At 28.4% G+C, this 23,676-nt stretch overlaps 1 protein-coding gene across 1 annotated transcript in view; it reads left to right on the forward strand.

Moving 5' to 3' along the window:
- Positions 1-21,576: 21,576 nt before the first annotated feature.
- Positions 21,577-23,676, forward strand: part of LOC129910133 (uncharacterized) — a 170,044-nt gene continuing 167,944 nt past the window's right edge. The window contains exon 1 of the mRNA XM_055987406.1: positions 21,577-23,509. The gene's annotated coding sequence lies outside the window, so the exon portion shown is untranslated. The remainder of the gene's footprint in view (positions 23,510-23,676) is intronic.

Below are 23,676 nucleotides of genomic sequence, written 5' to 3' on the forward strand. Positions count from 1 at the left end.
ATTTTAGATTTAACGAAAATCGAGTTTAAGTGAATAACTCGGCCATTTTAAATTTTTGACAAAAATAATTGAGGTAAAACCTGAATTCTTACAACTTTTATCTTAATGAACTTTTTTCTGTGATCCGTATATTCCAAATTAATTTGAAATTGCTATTACTTATGTAATTTCGGCTATACCTATAATTTACCCTCTTCCGTATAGATTATACTTATATTTAACTTGTTATTTAATAAAAGAACGATCTAACGATAATTTTTTTGTTTTCAATAATTTTATTTACAAGAAATTTAAGGGTATACTTCGTGTAACGATTTAATAACTTTTTTATTAAAAAAAATATTTTTGTTACATTTCCTATATTTTTAAATAAAAAATAAAAAAATAGCTATATGATATGAAACTCAAAACTCGAGGATAAGGCGGGTCACTTTTTTGACCGAGTGAGCTTATAAAATAACCATAATGAAAAATATTTAAAATGACTGTCTAAAACATTAAATGCGAGATTATAAAATTATATTAAAAAACAAACTTAACTAAATTAAGCTATTTTATATAGTCATTTAAATTCAATAAAATGCACATTTTTATTCTTCCTCAGTTAAATTTATCTGTTGACAAAAAAATACCAAAATCTAAAAATAAACCACTTTACTAACAGAATAATAATTTAATTAGCGGCTATCAACAAAGACAACAAGTCATTTCAACCCACACACAAAATTTTTCTACCACTGGATTACCCCGTTCAAAATACTTTCCCCCATTTTCACCTCGTTCATTCTCCCATCTAATAAAAACATTTTTAATTATTTCATCTGTGATTTGTCACGTGTCGTCAAATTTTGAATACAAACAATCATCAATTTAGTCCAAGATCGTCCATATGCAAACACTCGCAATAAATTTTCGAATGTCATGGTGACATCTTGTTTTGTCTCTCAACTCAAAACATACTGATTCAATATTATTTTGTTTTATGAATTCTTCTTTGGAGGCATTTTTTTGCATATATTTTTAGAAAACAAAAATATCATCAGATGCGGAACCAAAGTTCTATAATACTTGTTCACACACATCAGGTGTAGATAGGTAACAAGCCTCCTTCCATTGCTCTCGCACAATCCAATATCGAGAATACCAATTTTCGAGATAGAAATTTCGATGAGATTTTTGAAAATATCACTGAGTTTTGTGTATGTCTGGAAAATCCACGCTGAGTGGTGGAAAACGCACTCTGCGCTCTCGGCCACAAGAGAATAACACCGAGATAGCTAATAAAAAAAAAAGCACAGTATCTCCGGATTCCGTGTGAGAATTTGTTTGACAGAAACTGTCAGAATCGTTCGGTTGATCGCACGTCAAGCACGAATATATTTTTTGCGGTAGAATTTTGAACGAACGTTTTAAGAAAAAATAATAAAAACAAAAAATTAACGTCAATTAAAAAAATACATCGGCACGGAACGGTCGGGTCCGTACAAAAGACTACATTAAATATCTTTTAGTAATTACCTGCTATAATTATTTCAAAAACTCGTTTTTGAAAAAAAAAAATTTTTTTCGTGTGTTTTTTGTGGTTTTTGAAAAATACAAAACAAAATGGATGACTCAATTCAAGACATCACAGATTTTCGTAAGTTTAACACAAAAAAAAAACTCTTGTTTTTTATGGAAAATAAAAGTTCAAAACCTCATTGTTTCATGATGAAGCCAAATTACTCGAAAACTATTAACACTCTAAATGTGTTTTTGTTTATTTCTTCTTAACGCGTTTTTTTTTTAACTTTTGTGTTTATGTTCTATTTTTGTTGTTTTTGTTTGTGCATTGCATAGTGGTACATTGGGTTAAATCTTAAATGGAGACCATAATTTATATAAACGGAACAATATTTTCCTTCTTTATGGGTGATTTGTGTTAATTTGTTTGGAAAAGATTTATTTTAGAAAAAATGTATGTGACTATTTTTAGTTGTTGTGCATACAAATAATGCAATCAATGAGTGGTGAAAATAGAATTAGAATTTATTCAAAGAGGTTAGATAACATAGATAATGAATCATTGCAAGTGTGAATAATTAAGTTGATGTTTTAAAAATGTTGAAATTGCGTACATTGTTGGCTATTTTTTTTTTTTTTTTTCAATAGAAAAATTCACGGAATTTAAATTAGTCTTTAAACCAAAAAAAAGCATCTTTGTAACATTTTTGACAAAGAAAATAATACCACATGTATAATGTATGATACTTCTTTTAAGCCAAAAAACAAAACACTTTCTGGATTAACATTTTTTATACCTATCTTTTTTTTTTCAAAATTATGACCATAATAAAAAAAATGTGAATTTCAGTCCCTTTTTCGATAAAAAAAAATTAAAAGTATAATATTTGACTAACTTTTTCTACTAATCCAAGAACTAAGAATTTTTATCTCTCACTTAAACCATCGAAACCTAAAAAAAAAATTAATGGAATTACGAATTTTTAAATATATGTTACATGAGAGTAACGTTGGTACCGAAAGGGTTAAACACATAGTGAATTCTTAAAAAAACATTCAGTTCGCTACTTGAACATTATTTGTTCTATGTACCTACCTAATTATTTAATAAAAATTCTCTGAAAAAATTGTCAAAAAAACAACCCTTTTCGGACTTAACAACCCTCAACTCAACGTTTTTTAAAATAATGAAAATTTTCCTAAGAATATATACCTTAACCAAGTTAAGGTAATAACGTTCACATTAGTTAGGTACGGTAAACCAAATTAAGAGTTTTTTTTTTTTAATCACCCTTAACCCATTTCCCGAATAGCACCAAACACGATTTGCAACAAGATTTTTGTTGCATTTGTATCATACTGAGGTTATCTGAAACGAATGCCGTTGTAAATCAGTTTTATTTTTGTACCCACAAAATTGTTTGAAACTTTTTTATTCGAAATGCTGTTTATAGGTTTTAATTAAGTTCAAACTTGTTTCTTTAAAAAAGCAGATGTTGTTCAGATGTTATAAACAAGTCTCGAAGTTAAAAGTTGGTAAAATGTTATATTTACTCTTAATCAATTTTGATTTTGGTTTTTTTCCACTAAAATGTTGATAAAACCTTTATGCAGCATACTCTTATAACAAGTGAGTAACTCAATTAAAATGTTTAGTTGTGAATAATTTGAAATACATCAAAAACGATTAAACAACATCACACAAACTATTATAGTAATTGCAATATTAAAGGATAGAACAAAATATTTATATAACATTGGAATGGTTCAAATTTTTCCTCTGTTTGTCTATTGACTTGGTCGCCTTCCTAAAAAAACTACGCTACATTGTTAAAGCCGATTATATCTGTAAAGGTCATTTCCGTGACAGTAAAGGGATTTTTCTTGTTTGAATGGGTTATCTTTTATAGTTTTCTTCCGGCAGTTATACACGGTCGTATTTTCTTATAGTTTTTTGGACTTATACGGTTCTTTTACTCATCAATACATGTGATGGTTTAAATATTTTAATATTTAAAAGTTCAATGTAACTTATTTTTTTGATGCTTCACACTCAGTTAAATAAACATTTTTTATAACATTCCATCAATGGTTGATATCGAAAATATTAAAAACAAAAATAAAATTGATCCACCCTAGTATTCATGCATATCCCTTCTAAAGAGGTGTTTTTCTTTTATTTTGGTTACACAGTTTAATGATACAAAACAACCAACATAGATACAACAAATAAACGGTCATAGAATTAAAAACTTAATCGTTCTTATAACATAATATGTAGTGTATATAATTTCATGTTTAAATATATTTATTTTGTTTTTGTTTACCAATAGTTTCATTAAACATTATGCCAAATCAAGAACTGATTCAGATATTACATCCAAATATCAATGTTACTTAATAGTTAATATGATTTTTTATCTTTGTCACTCAGGGATGTTTCCGTTTTATGTTGGTTTTTTAATAGTTTTGCTTAGCAAATGTCAAACTGAAAAAGTTTTCAGATACAAGAATCAAACATCAATGTAACTCAGTCGATTCGTTCAAGAGTTTTTATTACACTTAAGTTTATGAAAATTTGGTTTAACAAATATAGAACTAGAATTACAACATTTTTTCATGTATTGACGTTGAAACAACAACGAGTTCCAAATGATATTATAGTTATGTTTCTGGAGCTCCAAATATTAGTTTTTGCTAATTTCATTTTGACAGATGATGCTTTTTGTAGTATTGAGTACATAGAAGCAAAATGAAATTTTATTATATGCCAGAGTTGCCTAAGACAATATAACAAATTTACAGGCCACAAAACAAAAATCGTAGTTTTCTGGATGGACAAACAAAAATATTTTAATATTATTACAAATACCAACATTATAAAAAATTTAATTTTCACATATAAAATATCTAATTTTATAATTTTTTCACAATTCGTTCCATATTTCAATAGATGCCTAGACTAGAAGTCAGGGGTTTTTATTCAAAAGGGAATTAAGCCATTTTTTTTATTAACTTCATATTTATGGCTTAAAAAAAAATGGCAATTAGCATTTGGAGGTTTAATGTGACTTAAAATAAAAACACACTTAAAGTGCAAAATAAGAAAAATGTAAACAGAAAATACCCATGGCAAGCCTGACAAAGTAGATTAAAAGTAAATGATAGTTTGTTGTTTATTTTATTTTTCCGTCTGAATCTGTTTCGTTGCTGCTAGGATTTCTTAGTACTAAAACTTATGTTTCAGTAACAGAGTGTACATTTTATTATAAACTAGCATATTTCTCTGTTGCACCAAAATTGTTAAATGGTTGAAAGGGATTGTTTTATAACATTAAGTTTCTATTTTGTTCAAGTTATATGTTTGATAACATGAAAGTTTTAATCTGAAATTCTCTTGTTTTAGTGAGGTTTCTTGCAACAAGCGCCATTTTGACATCCATCAAAATACGAATTTGATTTAATATGATGAATTTTAAAGTGGTTTTTTAATACTCTTGTTACTGTCTTCATATTAAATTTCAGTTAAAAGGGATGTATGTTCCATTTTCTAACATTAACCAGTTTTTTTCCGACTTTTGTACCTAAATACAAAAAATTATTATTTGTTAATTTTCAATTTATTTCTATAATTTCAATATTTTATGTGGCGCGTGAATTTTATAGAGGCAAAACATTAATCTTTATGATAAAAATAGTAATTGCATTACAATTTCCATTCATAAACAACTAAAACCTTCATTTTCAATCATAATTATTATAAGTATTATTTTGATTTAGTACTTTGGACTTTTATCTTTTTTATAACATCGTAGGACATAAATATTTTATGAGAATTAGAATAATAACTTTTCGGAAACTTTTCAAATGTTTTCGAAAACAAAATTTTCATTTAATTATAACAAATCCTATCAAAAATAATAAAAGTCACTACTTTCTTTAACATTTCTACAACATAAGTAAAGCTGATGTTTGACTTCATTCATAGTTGCACACTTATTAGGTTAACTTTCATGAAACATGTTTTTAGTTCAGAAAACACAAATAAGACCAAGAAATAACAAAATTTAACCTTTATAAAACACAATTGAAACAAATTTGTTGCAAATCAAGAGGGGAAATGCGGCTGTTTGGGTTACAATATTGTATAAGAATATGTTTCTGAAATTAATGGAAAACAATTTGATTGTTTTCCTGGAGTTACATCTGCCAAATTAAAACCCATCTGTGCTATTCGGGTTCCGGCTAACGTTGCGTTTTCGCAACGTCATGTTTGAAGACTTCTGGAACATAACTGATTATATTTTTAAATAAACTAAAAAATTATTTGGAAAGGTAGTCAAATTATCTAATCGACCTGTTTTTTGGATTTTTTTGTAAAAAGTTTTTTCGAGCTTTTTTGGGGCTATGAAAATTCGAGTTTTTCAAAATTTTGAGGTAAAATTTTTGAACTTTTGAAAAATATAGTCAAAATTATAATTTTTCTAAATAGTCTCAACTACAGGTAAGTAAGGGTTCAAATTATATTCTAAAATAGTGCTGAAGTAATTTATTTGAGTATTTTTATGAAGAAATGAACCAAATAAAGATACACTGGGTAATGAAAGATTGTTGAAAATAAAATAACAAAATTTGTAATAAGTTATAGGTACATTATAATTTGGTAATTTTATGCTTTCAAAGAATGGGATTTTGTGCGGTATTCATCGAAGTATTTTTGATAAATCGGGATATAAAATTTCTTGGAGGAAAAGCAGTTTGGCTAGAACACTTACAAAGTCGCAATGGAGCACTTCATTGGGTATTCCTTCCGTTTGGATTTCTGGTTCATTGTTTGCTTTTGATCGCAACAGGGAATCTACAACAAATATTCTAAATTCTAGTTTTGGCATTGGTGTTTCCTTGCCAAACTTTTTGCAAATGCCATAGGTATATTTTCAATACTTTTAGGAACGCTTCATCCAGCGCATTTGATAGTCAAATATAATTGATCAGTTCGAATCCGATAATTTTCTTGTAGCGTTATCATATAAATCAATTCCATCCATCGTTATGATGTTTTCACGAATTGAATTTGGCATTGGAATGTTGACAAGTTTTCCCTTTATTCGATCAAACCGTTTTGCCTGATATAGTGGTGAGTCCATCAAATGATTTGATAAGACTGTTACAATTGTTGTTCCAGCGAACAGGTGCAATTTCATTTTCGCTATCGAATGCAAAATCAATGAAACCATGACTTTTTCTCATTTGTTTGAGTTCGGTCAGCTCTGATTTACCACTTCTATTCTCACGAACTATGAATGTAAATACAACATAAGAGTTGGTTTTTTGCTCTGCATTGAGAATAAATCAAATTACCTGTAAGAAGACGGTATTCCAGTTTGTGAGACTTAAAAAAAATTGTCGATTGTTGGCGGCTGCTGATTTGGTTTATCGATTTTTGAAAGGAATCAATTCAGAGAAGTTATCACTAAGTAATTGCACTATGATAAGAATTGAATGAAGTAGTAACTTTAATCTTTTTTTTTGACAACATCAAACATACTGTCACCAAAACGATGTCGCAAGTGTTTCAGACAATACGTTTTTCCATGCAAGAAATGTAATATCTTGATTCATATCCAAAATGCTTCGATGAGTACCACACAAAAAACCTCATAAAATATCAAAATATAATGTTTAACTTATTAGAAATTTTGTTATTATATTTTCAACAACCTTTTATTACCCAGTGTATCTTTATTTGGTTAATTTCTTCATAAAAATACTCAAATAAAATTGATTCATACTCCATGTAAAAATAAATTATTTCAAAAATTTTGATACCCCTTTCGGCTAAGGTTGCGAAAACGCAACGTGAATTTTCTGGAAAACCAAAAGCTTTTCCAAAATTTTTTTTTCAGATTTCCTCTATTGGGCCAAAAACAGATAGTGTGTAAAATTTCAAGTTTCTAAGTCAACTGGAACTGGTAGCCGCCGGAAATGGGTTAAGTGATATTAACTTTTCAGAAAAAGCGTGACCTGTTGTTTTTATTTTTTCAGAAATTGTTCTCCTCAAATTTTCTATATCCATCTACGGATACCCTGTTTACACTGCTGGCCAAAATATGCGAACCACAGACAAATATTAGAATTTTTGGTGATTTAATCAATTTAACTGAATATTTTTGAAGAATTCTTAGTAATCCAGTCAAATAAGGGTTTAACCTCGGAATGAATGTTAGTAGAATTTTTTTTTGCTCAATATCTTCCTTTTGCCATTCTATAACATATCTCAAAAGTCTAGAAAAATCTCATGTCCGCTTGTCGCGATTTCAAGGTCAAATCGCGAAATGGAGATTTTCAAAATTAGCAAAAATAGGCTATGGTATTATATACACATATGATACATGATTTCAAGGTATTTTTTAATGCTGATTCCAAAATCTAAAATCAAGACAATTTGACGTCTCTGGAAAAAGTTATACCTGTTTTTCATTTGTCAACTCATATTATTATAACAGTTGCAAACTTACTGCCGAAAAACCCTTAAAAGTTATGGTAGATGAACCAAATTTTGTATGAAGATTTTAGAATTCATCATTATTTAAAATCAAAACAATCCATTAAAAAAAATATATATACCTACGAAATAATGGTATTTTTTGATGGGCAAATTTTAGGAATGCACTAAAGAAGATTCTTGTTCATCTTAGGAATAAGTGCTAATATTTTCATTTTAATCTTTGTTTGGATATTCTTTAACTACCCTCAAAAATTTAAAAAAATCTCATGTCCGCAAGTCCTAATTTTGGAGGTTAAACTAAGTTAGGTGCAGACTTAAAAAAATTAGCAAGAAAAGTTTAAATTTGTATATGACATAAGCTACATGATTTAAGGGTATTTTTTAACACTTATTCCAAAAAAAAAAACTCACAATAAGTCAACCTGACCATTCCTGAAAAGTAATGCACCTTATTCATGTTGATCTGACACAAATATCTGAAGTGTTGTTTTTTCAATTTTTTAAAATCTGCACCTTATCTTCAAACCAGGAAAATTAGTACTTGCGGACATGAGATTTTTTTAGATTTTTGACATAAGATATAGAATATCCAAACAAAGTTAGAAACAAAAAAATTAGCCTATTAGCACTATTCCAAGATTGTACCAGGATGTTTTTTAGTGCATATCCCAAAATTTCCCCTTTTTTCAAAAAATACCAATTTTTCATAGATATGAATGTTTTTTGCATTGCATTTTTTTGATTCCTTATAATAATGGATATGAAAACCTTCATGCAAAATTTGGTTCATCTACCATAACTTTTAAGGGTTTTTCGGTAGTAAGTTTGCAACTGTTATAATAATATGAGTTGACAGATGAAAAACAGGTATAACTTTTTCCAGAGACTTCAGATTGTCTTGATTTTAGATTTTTTGAAATCAGCATTAAAAAATACCTTGAAATCATGTATCATATATGTATATAATACCATAGCCTATTTTTGCTAATTTTGAAAATCTCCATTTCGCGATTTGACCTTGAAATCGCGACAAGCGGACATGAGATTTTTCTAGACTTTTGAGATATGTTATAGAATGGCAAAAAGAAGATATTGAGCAAAAAAAAATTCTACTAACATTCATTCCGAGATTTACCCCTTTTTTCTCCTTATTTGACTGTATTATAGGTATAGTTTGATCGATTCCAAAAAATTAAAAAAAGAAATTAAATAAATTGATTTTTTTAAAGGAGAAAAACCAAAAATACTGAAATTATAGTTTGAATATTGGCTTTCATTATATTGTTCAATTTCAATTTTAACATAAGAAACCCGTAAAAATTAGCACAACTAAGGAATTGGTATTCTCTCCCACTGCTTTTGTACTTCGAGGCGTGTATTTAGCGTACTGTGATCAACTCTGTGGGGCTAAAAATCGGGTATTTGATTTCAAGTACTTTTTAGCTTAATGATAGTGTTGAAGAATTTTTCACTCTAACCTTCAGCAAAGCATAATTCTGAGATAAACTCTATTTTAAGAGATAAAGTAGGTACTCTATTTGATTTTTATTATGAAGAAGACTAAAATCTTAGTTGAAACGTTGGGAAATATAATGATTTTCTTTCATTAATAAATTAGTGCGACAAAAACAGCCAAAAAGAGAAATCTTAAAAATTCGAAATATATGGTACTCTATTTGGTATACAGTGTAAAATTGAGTCTCTTTTTTTACGGTGCGGGAACAAGTGTTAAATTCCATATTTATTTTTGAAGGTTCCAAAACAAAGAAAAATTTGATAACGCTGTAGAAAATCATCCCTAAACATAGCATAAATAATTTATTTTAATTTGATGATAATTCGATGTTCAAGCTCAAATATCTGAGAAACCTTTCGCTCTAGAGACCTTAACCCATAGATTTTTTTGGTTCTGTATCAGTTTTTTAAATTTATTTTTCAAAAGCTTTCCCAAAGGTTGTTCTGTTTGTATTTTTTAAAAGCGTTCAAAAAAGAGCATGGAGCGTCAGTCCGAAATTTTGCATTTTCTCTTGAACTGTGTACACCACATCACAACATTCATATAGCGCTAAATGCCACACCTAAAAAATAAAGGAACAACTTTTCTATACTTTGGACCAAACCGATCTATTAGGTTTTTGTGTGTCAAAGTTCTTTGTACAAAGTGAGTGTGAACAAAATTTATCTCAAAAAATCTGTATGTCCTTTGATTTTAGTCACAACATTTTTCATTATTGTGTTGGAATTTATAAATTCAAAACATATGGTTTGGTGACGCTATTCAGATAGTACCTACAAATTTTTCTTAACTTATAATTCTTTTCGTGCGTTTAAAGTCTGAGGCAATTCATTTTGAACATTCCATTTTTAAGTTATTAAAGCACTAATAACATAAATAAATTTAGAAATTTTTGAGTATAAACCAAAGAAGCATATAGAAATACATATTTCTATTTTTGACATTCACTGTTTAAGTTTTCCTTTATTTCCTTTATTTATATTCCAAGTTAATTGAAAACTCTTTTTAATTAACCAAGACGCCGCTAAATTTCATTAAAATACTTAGTTCCGCACATTCTTATTATTTGGTATTTGCATCCGCACGCTTTTAAAAATAATATAATTTCATGCTTGCCGCCACCACCGATTTCGGCTGCTGCCAGCCGTTATGCCTTGCTCATATAAAAATCATTCGACCATAAATATTGCATCCAAACAAAAATACATAGTCGGAATTAGAAGCAAAAAAAAAGAAACAAAAAATTAAAAATCCATTCCCGCAAATATTTACCACCCACCGACTAACCAAACATTAACTAAACATGATTTACCATTCACTAAAAGATTTGGATAAATTATATTAATGTATTTGCATACAATCTAGAAATGGACTTTTGATTGGCACGGCTCCAGTTAATAACTCAATGAGGAGACGGACAAAATCATGGGTTTTTTTTTAACCGGGTGCTATGAAATAAGTTTTGATAGGGTTGATTTTTTTGACACATTTGGGGGGAACTAAAACCGACTAACATGAAAGTTATGAGAAGTTTGACCTCTGAAAGTTTTCTCCAAAACTTAGACCACCCAAGGTGTCAAACCTTGAGAAAGTTTGACAGAAGGGATTTAAAACATTAAAAAGCCAGTTAGTTTCATGTTGTATAGAAGCAATTTTCCAAATAATTTTCAGAAACAAGACAAACGTGTTATCAAATTGTTTTATCAACTTTAGAAGACTTTTTATACCACTAATGTGTGGAACAGGATTTTCCATAAAAAGCATAACTTAGACAATTGATCTTAAAGTGAATTATATAGGTTGCTCATTTCAGTATATACACGGAGAAAAAACACCACCGGATTTCTGCATGGTTTTAAGCTAAGATGATTTCCGTCAAGCGAACAAATCATCTTAATTTCTTGAATGCGCAAACTTAAAAGAAATTGTAGATTTTAAAAACAATACTTTTGGTGCAGATGCAAAACTCAATTTTAGGCTCAAGTGAGTTTTTCAACTAAAAAAAAAAAAATAGAAATTCAAAATTTTGTTTTTAAACTTTTGGAAAAAATTTCCAAAAAGGTCATTATTTTCAAAGCTTCTCAATTGGCTTTAGCAAACCAAAAAAAAAAATTCTTTAAACTTGAAATTTAAATTAAAAAAATTCACGTACTGATACGTACTTGTAGAATAAAAGTAAAACAATTTAATTTTATCATTAATTTTAAAGAATAAAAAAAGTATTAAATTAAGTTGTTTTTGAAATTACGAAAACACCTTTCTAAATAGTTATTAATAACTCCAAAAAATGTTGAACTACGTTTTAACTACGCTCAACTACGTAAAAAAAGTATGGAAAAAGAAAATGCAAAGTGTAATCGCCTTAATGCATTGTGTTTGCACCTTGCATTTTGCGATTCAATTCAACCTGTTTCATGTTCCATTCGTTCAAACTCCATCATTCAATCATTCAACCTCCACCAACTTCACTCAAGTTTGTCATTTACACCATTGTATGTCTTTGTAGGTTCTCGTCTTAGCTTTAGGAAGTTTAAATTTCCGGAAGGGAGAGGGCGTTATTTATCGCACTTCAATTTGGAATGATATTTGTGAAAATTTTAATGAATGCGTTCAGATATTAATAAGAGATTAAAGATAGGTTCACATTTATTAAAGGTGCGTTCAGGTGTTGATCTTCACAGTATACAGTAGTAAAAAGGTAATCCGTGGTACTGTGTGGCAGTGAAATTTTAAGCAAAACATTTGAAAGAGAGAATCGACATTTTTTAATCAAACAAATCAATTCTTAAGGCTTTATCACTCCAACTGTGTCGCACGATAAGGTTTTTTTTTATGTTAAAGCCATAACTACAATGACCTAAAAAGTGAAAAAGTGGGAAATTTACAAAATTAAATTTTTTTTATTTCTTTCTAGCGCTATTTGTTTTTGGAAAAAAACTACAAAAATTGTATTTGAAACCAAAAAATAGGCTTTCTGCATCATTATTTTTTATTTTGTCGTCGTAAAAACTGTCACAAAATGAGTTTAAATCTATCATTTTATCACTGCAAAACAAAAATGTATAATATAACCTTTGGTGTGGGTTACCTTTTTTTATAATCAAAAGTGTTTACAAAAGATTGGGCCTTAGTAATAGACTCGATTTTAATAGAATTAGATTTTAACAAAAAAATTCATAGTAATAAAACAAACATCTTACTTCTAAACTTAGATAACTAAACTAAGATAACTAAAACAATGAAAGTTAACCATAGTTAACATGCGATCATAAAACAACGCACCAATGTGAAACCACCTTAATGGTTTTGATTTTCGCTGAATGCTTTCATTCATTCATTCAGTCATGAATGACATTTCATTCCAGTCGAGTGGAAATTTTCCAACAGATATTCCAGTTGTTTTTTTTTTTTTGTTTACTGAAATATCGAATTTTAATTTAATTAATTTACCTACTTCGGTTAAAAAAAAACTTTAAAAATGATACATTCTGCACATTTCGAGAGCATTTCCTATCTTTCGGTATATAATTTATGCCCCTTCGGTTTTTGTGGGCCGCGCATTTTGTACCACAAAATTCGTGTTCGCCGTTTAATTATATGATGATGATGATAAATAAAAATTTAAATTTTAGCTTAATTTTCTTATTAATTTCATAAGAAATCTAAAATAAGATTACAAATTGTATTTCAAATAACAAAAACTGGTAATCTCCAAAATAAGTATGCAATTTAATATCTATAAAAAAAAATTTAGAGGATTTGTTTTTTGATAAAAAAAAAAAATATTTTATTCATCACATAATAGTACCCTTTATTATTTCAGGCGAAACGAAATATAGGAAGTGATTTTTTTAAAGCTAAAAATAGTAGTTGTAATTTTGAAAAAAAAACAAATAATTTTTTTTTGCATATTTTGAATGTACATATGTATTTGAGAAGACTTCTTAACTAAGTTTAAGGGTCCCCAAAATGTTTAAGCGTCCTTTTTCTCAAAACTGTGTTTTCAAAGTCGGTGAGCAAAATTTCTCCGAAACGGCTGGAGTGATCGAAGTGGAATTTGTACACAATTTTCTAAGATACTTTTGTCAGGTAATGAAAGAAGGATTAAGGTTTTTGGACAATAATTCAATTTTTTAAGCCACTTTATATGTAAAATTTCGTGCAAAATAAAACGATTTTTGTCAAAAATCAAAATTTTGACTATTCCTTCGCTCATTACCTGCATTCGTCTATTCTTTAAGTTTATATAATTATATGCCTCTTAAAAAGAAATAACGTTTTTTGCACTAACAACTAGATATAACTCCTTAAGTCCTTGTTTTCGAGGCACCACTCCCAAAAAAAAAAAACCAAAAAATAAATGATATCACCTCAAAAGTATTGCTTTTACAGAAACACAATGTTTGTACAAGATAAGATATTTAAATTGCATAAATCTTTGATCCAAAAAACTTATTCAGTTAAACAATAGTTCGGAAGATAAGAGCAATTCGCGTTACAAAATGGCGGATTTTGTAGGGGTTGGTGTGCCGAAATCCACTACTTAAGCTTTTCTAATACCCTTCAGATTTAAACAAATTAGTTTTACTTTATTTCGTTCCACAAAATGCCTGTTTTTTTTACTAACTTTCCTGTACTATCGCTATATCGCAAGTGAAAAAGTGGAGTATGCTTCATTTGAACCCAGGACCAGGACCTATGAAGTGAATTTCAACACCCTCATATTAATTTTGTGTGATCTCGATAAAGTTTACAATACAAGAGAGGATGCATTAAATCAACTGGTTTCATTTTTTAGTTAACAATTATTAAAGTAAACTGAAACGGTCACTATGGCGTATGTGGAACATTATGCCAAAATATTTCTCTCATTGCTAAATCAATGTAACTAGTAAATTATTGCTTAGAATTCGCGAGAAGGAGAATAATTACTTTATTTTTTCCAAATTTATTTCTGACCACATAGTCGATGCTAATATCAAAATATGACATATCATAGCCTAAAGAGAAACAAGTCAATACAATAACACCCTGTGTTTAATTCAACGGCTGTGTCATCTTCTGCGTCTTGCTTCCAAGTCCATGATAAACAATTTTCAAAAATTATATCCCATTCACCCACCACACTAACACATACGCCAGCACTAATGATAGGTGGTTGAAAGTCGGCCAGGGGCCGAAAATGATTATCATCGTAAAAAAACATGACAAAAGAGAAGAAAAAAAAAAAACAGAATAAAACACACTCAAGGAATGTTAAGTGAATCATGCGTCTTGGAAGAAGATTCGTGTGTTTTTGGATTATGTCGTATCTTAATGACACTTAGTTGTCATTATAACACACCCTCTGGTGGAGAGTTTTTTTTTTTCTTTGCTTCTGTTTTATTTTTTCTTTTTGTTCTCTTTTTATAAATAAAACTAAGTGTGATGGGATAAATCGATTTTATTGAAGATTTCCCAAGAGTTTTTCGTATATGTCATCTCACTTCGCAGAGACTTTTTGCTTGATTGACAAGTTGAAAGGGGTTTTGTGTTATATATAATAATGTGATTACTAGTGTCAACTGTCAACGTTTGACAGCTCAGGTGATAGTTTATAAAATGGGAAAAAAATGTTGATGGCATGTAATGTTTTTTTTGGCGGGAAAAAAAGTTTGTATATTTTTGTATTTGTGTGTGTATTTTTTTTTTACGACCATGAACTAAATTTGGTTGAATGAATGAGTGTTTTGTTAGGTCAAGTTTGTTTTTAATTTTAAATAGGCTTATTGAATTTTTTGTTTTTTTTTATTGAAGTTTATTTTTAAGAAAAAGAATATTTAAAAAAAATTTAATATTTTTGTTTTTTTTTTTTTTAGATACAACTATCTCATTTGAACCGGAAGTTATTAGCAGAAGTGATCGTCGGAAATCTTCTGCTGCCTTAAGTCTACAAAGTACGCGAAGAAAATCTAGAACTTCTACACACGCACACGGTCGGTTTGCCTGCTTGTTTCGATTTCAGGAAGCATTTTTTAAACGTTAGTCAATCAATCAATCATAAATTCCATCAATTTGAGTTTAATTTAAGAATTTTAATTTGGTTTATTTCAGTTATTGGAAAAATCATGGGAAGCACCGGACCAAGTGAAGAAGAGAATTATGAATATTATGATTGTGAGTACATTATTGACAGAATAAGATTCTTATTACGTCTAAAAATATACCATTAGAAAGTTGCTATATTTGAAGGTATAAACTCATAAATGATTGAATCTTGAGGTCGAAAAATACCGAAATTGTTATATTTTTTTTTTATTATAATAAGAAAATGTTCCACATACACCCCAGTGACCGACTTTAAAAAAATTTAGATTTCAGATAGTAATAAATTAAATTTCTGTAAAAGACTGGGTTCAAGAGTAAAAAAGTGGAGAATTTAAATTGGTATCGGGTGTCCCAAAATAAATACTTGCATGTCAAATAATATAAAGTTTTTTTTCGAATCTAAGCAAAATCGATGCTATTATCGTTTATTGGTATTGAATCCAAAATTATTCTCTTCTAATTTTAGTTGAGCTTATCCGGCCGTACCATGCTTAAGCACTTGATGTATTTAAAGCAGAGATTGAAAATAATACACAGGGTGTCCCACATTCACCGCCCCAAATGAAAACCATGGATTCCTGAGGTCATTTTAAGTCGAAAAACTTAAGAGGTAATTTTCTCGTTTTCGTCCCGTTTTCGAGTTACCACGGTTTTTATGATTTTTGCTCTCTTGTCCTTTAACTGACTTTATCTTTGCCAAACTACGTTTGATTTGAAAGATTTTTTTTACAACCAATCAAGAATTTATTACAGTTTTAGTTTGTCTCAAAACTTTTTTCTACGGACAACAGTTTCTCCACAATTTTGCATTAAACACAATTTTCTTCGTTTCTTAAGTTGTTTTTTACACTTTCATATCATTTATGTAAAAAAAAACACGTTAATAAGTATTAATTTTTTGTGCTTTTTATTAAACCCCAGTTTATTTTCATAAAAAAAATAGGTTTTATTTCATAAAAAAGGCTACTGAAAGTAATTAAAAAAAAATAAACAAACTGAGTGAATTAAAAAAAAAATAATTTTTCAATACAAAATTAATTTAAATGGATTAAAACTTTTTCTGAGCTTTATCTATTTGTTCTTTTCTTAACCAAAATTGCTCAGAAAAAGTTTTTAATTCATTTAAATTAATTTTTTATTTAATAATTATTTTTTTTTTCATTCACTCAGTTTGTTTGTTTTTTTTTTTTAATACTTTCAGTAGCCTTTTTTATGAAATAAAACTTAATTTTTTATGAAAATAAACTGGGCTTTAATAAAAAGCACAAGAAATTTATTCTCATTAACGTGTTTTTTTTTACTTAAATGATATGAAAGTGTAAAAAACAACTTAAAAAACGAAGAAAATTGTGTTTGATGCAAAATTGTGGAGAAACGGTTGTCCGCAGAAAAAAAAATTTGGAGACAAACTTAAACTGCAATAAATTCTTGATTGGTTGCAAAAAAAATCTTTTTAATCAAACGTAGTTTGGCAAAGATAAGGATAAAAACCGTGGTAACTCGAAAACGGGACGAAAACGAGAAAATTACCTCTTAAGTTTTTCGACTTAAAATGACCTCACGAATCCATGGTTTTCATTTGGGGCGGTGACTGTGGGACACCCTGTATTTATATTTCCCTGATATATTTAGGTTGAAATTCATTTATTGATTTAAAAATTAATTTTACTGATCGAATTTTTTAGTAAAAAAAATAAAAGAGTAAAACTTTTTCATTAAAAATAAAAAAGATGTCCTACTTATGAGGAAGGTCACATTATTTCATTACTTGAACTTTAACAATTAAAATACACTCTAAAAAAATTAACGGAGGTAACAAGGGAATCATTTTTTGTGCTTAAAGTGGTTCATAATAATTTTGATTTTCTAAGTAAAAAATTGATCATTGCCATAAAACTAAAACTTTTCTTTGAATAGTGATTTTAATTAAACTTTTAAATTTCAATTCAAGTAAAAATAAATGCAATTGAGGACTTGGTGTTCACTCTGACGATATGTTATTTTTTGGAAGTGGAAACTTCTTTAGTATCGTAGTGATTTGAAACAAGATGAAACGAAAAAGCGACACGAAAAATCAATTGATCATTACTTTTTTTGTTTTAATAGATAGATGAATGAAATTTATACAGTAGATAGGTAATTAAATAAATTATGATTGTGCAAAATTTCAATTAATTTCATATTTCAAATTCTGAGATAACGGTGAAAAGATGTTCTTTTTCTAAACACGTTATATCTTTTGATCTAGAGCACATAACAGATTTATTTAACTTTAATACGCATGCTGATAATATTATCTAACTTTCATTTAATATATCACACATAATGGTACGTGCTCTACAAGTTATATCATCTTTAATTGAAAATCTTGAAAAATACCTCAAAACACCTGTGAAGATTTGTTGCCGATGACCAGCCAGCAGTCAGTTTCAGTTTGAAATTTCGACAAAAAAATTTTTACTTTGTTTGTAGGCATGGTAGAAATATGATTGAAGAGTCATATAAAAGGTAAAATAATAATGATATAAAATTTATTATTGGTAGTCTTTCAAAAAATGGATTTAATGGCGTTAGAAGAGAAAAGAGATTGATTGTTTTGCTTTTTTTATGAAAACTAATTGGGTTAAGAAAATTCTACCTCTTTTTTAGATGATGTTTTTTGAAGAACACGACATAATTTAATATAATGTATCGTTCAAAATATTTTATTTTCAAAAAAAAAAAAAAATGGTGAAAAATTCAACACTAAACATACATAATTTTTACTATTGATTTTCTCAGAATTGATAAAATTAGATTTCAAATGGTTGCAATCACTGAAAAGCTCAAAATAGTTCTTGATAATTTTCATAACATTTCGGAAATTAATTAAGAAAAGTGATGTAATAAGGTAATTAACCTATAAGAAAATATTCAGCTAAAAATCAACAAAATAATAAAAAAAACTATTCGAGTTTTCGAGAATCAAGCTCTTTCTTGTTCTAGAAGTAGTCAAAGATAAAAAGAAGAATTTTTTCATGTATAAGGTTTGTATGAAATTTTTGAATGCATGTAACGTTTAAATAAAAATCAAATTTTTTTCGAAACTTGCCTTTTTTCAAAATAAATTATAATTTTGAACAACTATGTTCTTTTGATGTTGATTGCACTTATGCATTTACAAATTCCAACTGTACATTTATCCAGAACCGACACAAAAATTTTTTTTTAATGATGTTTCTCTGAATTTTTTTTGGTACCTATTTACTTTGCTTTTTTGAATCTTAATTTTTCGTTATTAATCACATTTATTGCATCTTTCTCAGGTAACAGCTGGTACGTTTTTAACAATTTTTCCCAAGAATTTGATTGTGAACGATGAAATTTTCACATAAATTGTTTCGTTAAAATCTTACCCCAATCAGTCCATCGAAATTTAGACCCATTACCCATCAATTTACTTTTATTTTCGACAATATGTAATATATTTGCTCCGCATATTCAATATGGTTTAATTAGAAACAATAATAATATTATTACACTCAAAATCTGACGTTTTTGAAAAAAAAGAGGTTGTCTGTAAAGCCGGTTTACGGACGATGATTTTACGTGATAACTTCGTATAATTTCGTTTATTTATTTCAAACAATCATAATTTACAAGAAAAATCTAAAAAAAATTACCTTTTTTCTTTTCTCATTATATTATTTTTTTTTTATTTTAAAAGCTTACAAAAAAAGCCAAAAATTGCTTCTTAAGAATAAAACCATTTTTACAACGTGAAAAAAAGTATTAAAATAATTTATTAAAAACAATAATTTCTTATGAAAAAAGTGAAAAAATCACTTCCATCACCCAAAAATCCATTTTTTTTCGATATAACAATTTATAAAAAATTTTATACCACCTGAAAGCTTATTGCTTCAGCTCAAAATATGTATATAGATCATGTCTATTAGACATCTACAAAAAGAGCTAGAATTTTTTGAACTCGATCAATTTTCATAAAAAAAAAAACATATAATTTTATTTTCTCACGCTATTGAATAATTTTTTCAATGACAACCTGTATCTACAAAATTTTATATCATGTGGAAGCTCATTATTTCACCTTTCAAATGACGTTTAAATCTTATTTCTTCGATGCCTAGAGAAAAAGTTAGAATTTTTTAAAGCCAACCATGTCTAGATTTCAAATTGAGAATACGGTACTTCCCACACTGGTGGCTGTTCATGATCAACAGATCTCCACAGGTGTTTTGAGGTATTTTGCAAGTTTTTTTAATTTAACATTGTGTAGCTTGTTGTGAATGTACAGTTATGTGTGATATATCAAATGAAAGGTAATATTATCAGGATGCTCAGCAAAATTAAATCAAGTTTGAATTTGCACTAGATCAAAAGATATAACCTGTTGAAAAATAGAACTTTATTTTATAGTTATATAAAAATTGTGACAACAAAATTGATTAAAATTTTGCACAGACTCATTTATCTGTTGAAGAAAAAAAGATAAAAATAAAAAACGGTCAAAAAACTTGGAACAAAAAAATTGTTTTTCCCGTTATTCGGTCAAAAATCATTTAAAAATACTAATTTTTTGCACATATTATATGCGCACAATCATAGACTACATGTTCTATAAGCTTGAGTTGAGATTTTTTGAACGCTACAAAAAATTTAAAAAAATAAAAAATCACAGAAAAATACCCCAAAATAAGTAGGTGTTTTTCAAATATTCATATTTCGAAACGCAGAGTCTAAAACCAAAATCCGTATCAGACCCCTAACTTTTTTATTTATTATCTTTTGAATGACGTTTTTTCAAATTGTCAACAAAAAAATTCCCCTACCTATAATCACTACTTTGTCAAAAAAATTCAACTCTATACATTGTCACGTTTAGAAAATAGCCAATTTTTTGCAGTTTTCTTTTACCCGTATTTATCCTATTAAAAGATGGAATTTTTTAAAATCCTTCAAATGTATTCATCTTTAGATTATTATCGTTCAAATAATTTATAGAAGATTTTTGTATATTTTTGCCGCACTGCGAAAGTGTGAGAGTGGAAAGTTAGAAAATGGCGTCACTTTTTTGTGGTGGCTGCTATGGTTCATCGATTTATAAGACGTTATCACGTCAAAAATTAAAAATTCTAGCGTTAGGGATTGATTGATACAAACATTTTAACCCAGGCAGAAAGACGAACAATTGGGTACCAAACAAAGAGAAAAATTTCGTTTAACTCTCAATTCGGTGGTAGTTTTTCATGAAAATGTTGCGATTTTGATCGACATTGAATATAATTATATTTCTTTGTAATTTTTTTTTTCTTTGTGAGCAATATTTTTGATGCTATGTATTAGGTTAACAAATATCCAATGCAATTAAACTATACCATTTTTTTGTCCGGTTTAAATAAACCCAAAAAAACTTAATTTTGTTCAATATACGAAAATAGTACGCATACACCATAGTGACCATTTAATTTTAAACCTTAAAGTAAATAGCAGATGAAAGTTTCTATCACTGGTTGATGAATAATAAAACTAAATGACCTTTGTTCAGTGTTTATTGATCTCTCAAATAAGTTGTTTATTCGACATAATTTTAGGGAGTATTAGTTTTAAGGTAAAGGATTTGTTTGATATTTTCCATAATTCTGTTTTAAGAAAATGAGTTTTTTTTTTCGTCAGATTCAAATGTTTGAAAAAATATGATATAGCAAATCATCAATCAATCGACACAAAGTGTTTTTTGAATAAATTATTATTTTCCCTCCTTTTAAATATCCCCTTGGAATTTCTGTCTACCCGTTTCCTTGTTTGTTACAATTTTTACAAAAAAAAAAAAAATTTAAAAGTACTTCTCATAAATAATTTAAAAATTCCGTCGACAAGTATCTATCTCCCTGATTTTTTTTTTTTTTAATTTCCTACTACCTACTAAAACCTCAAGAAAATAAATCTTATTCTTGGTATAAAATATCAAACAACAACAAAAAGTGTATGTACCTACTCTCAAAACGCATTGATTTTATGAGTTTTTCCTACAAGTCATCTTCATCCCTACACAAAAGTCTCATATACCTACACATTCTAAATAAAAAAAAAAAAAAAATTCCCCAAAAAAACAGCTGCTCTTTAAAGAAAGAAAAACAATACTTTTCTCGGGATACCTTTTATACTGTTGCTAAGCAACAGGTAGCACTATTAGGCCCACTTTATTTCCCACACGCATGAATTTAGGAAAAATCAACACAAATACACACACAGACACAAAATATGCAAAAGAAAGAAAAACTACAACAGAAGAAGATACAACAAAATTTTTCAGAGTAATTTGAGCAAATGCTTTTAAAATCGAGAGAATATGAGAGAACTGAGCTACAAAAGCTTTTCATACTATTTTTTACACCACACAACGCCATTTGATGCTCTTGAGGTGAATTATTTTGGAAAATTCAACCCCTAGCCGGTCATAGAGATTTTCCTCAAACTGACAAAAAAAAAAGGATCCTAAAGCTTTTCTCCTCTCAAAAAAAATCCAAGCAATACCGACCAACGACAACGAGATGCGTTTTTCGAAAACTCGGCTACCACAGTTTTCGGGCAGCTTTTTAATCGGAATGACGCGTCGTCTTGTGTATGAACCGTCACTTCTTTGTCGCCGTTGAGTGAATATTTTTTTTTTGTACTCCACAAAGAAAAAAAAATTGAAGAGGAATCTTATTCCTCTTAAATTTTCAGGAGCACAAAGGATGGATGGATAGATACATATAGAAATTGAGAAAAAAAAAATGTAAACCAAAATTCCTGTGCAACAAATTTTACTTAAAAAAAAACGGAAACAATTAAATTGTCATAATTTTGTTTGAAAAAAGTTTTTTTTTTTACTGAAAATAAAATTTTAAACAAGAAAAAGTTAACAGAAAACACAATCCATTTAAGCCATCAGGAAGTGGAGTGGAAATCCCTAGGGAAGTGACGACAAGGACGACAACGACGACGCATCACGGCGACAACGACAAACGACGAATTCGCGCTGTGTGACCAAAAAGGCCGTTAATTTCTTTTTTCCATTTGCTTTCGACACTTTTTTTTTTTTTTCATTTCTTTGTTCACAACTTTGTTGCTCTGTGAAAAATGTTCGTGTGTGTCAAAAACACGTATTTTAATTCCCTTGACGAGTCCTGATGATCCTGATGGCGTTTCGGGTCTCCATTTTTTTTTTTTGTATTCTCTCACTCGTTGTTGCCCCTTAATGTATGTGTCAATTTTCTCGGTTCTTTAAATATTTAATAAAGTTAAATAAAATAGTAAATTTACATAAAATTGAGTTTTTTATGTACGTGAAAAATAAAAAAGTCATAAAATAAAATATCTGCTGAAGTGAAAATTGAAAAAGTATATAAATTTACTGGAAAAAAAAAAATGAAAAGGACAATGCCGTTGTGAATATTGGCAGCAGTGGCAGAGAAAGAGAGTGTGTGTGTTTTTTTTAAATACACTTGATGTGCATGGAAAGGGGTGTGTTCAGTAATTTATTACTTTTTTTTTTGTTGTGAGAATCCGATTCCCAGCTGATGTTGGGGTGGTGTTGTTTTTTTTTTTTCTACTAATGTCGTGAATTTATTTATTATGCTTAGTTTGGCAAAACTGCTAGCTGTATAATGTGCTTATCTCAAAAGAAAAAAATAAATAAATAAATTATAAATGTTTACATGCGCCTTGAATGGGGAAAACAAAATTAAAACAAATCGGTTCGTGTGGAAGAAAGAAGAAAAAAAATTCGTGTTGGTTCGCTTATTAAAGTTGGAATTTGTGTTGGAATTAATTTAATGGTCTAATAACAAAACGGGGGGTCCCTGGTCTAGTGAGGGTGAATTTTAATTGAGCTTTGACACTATGGAAGAGTAATTATTTTGTTATATTTACTGATAAAATGATTAAATGAAAATAAAAGAACAAAATAATTAATTTTGTTTCAAGATTGTCAAAGCATTTGAAAAGTTTGCAATTAATTTTTTCTGTTATTTATTCTTTTTATTTTTCTTATATTATTTTAAACATAAAAATTTGT

Source organism: Episyrphus balteatus, chromosome 2 (genome assembly GCF_945859705.1).
Source record: "Episyrphus balteatus chromosome 2, idEpiBalt1.1, whole genome shotgun sequence".
In the NCBI taxonomy this organism is placed as follows: Eukaryota; Metazoa; Arthropoda; class Insecta; order Diptera; family Syrphidae; genus Episyrphus; species Episyrphus balteatus.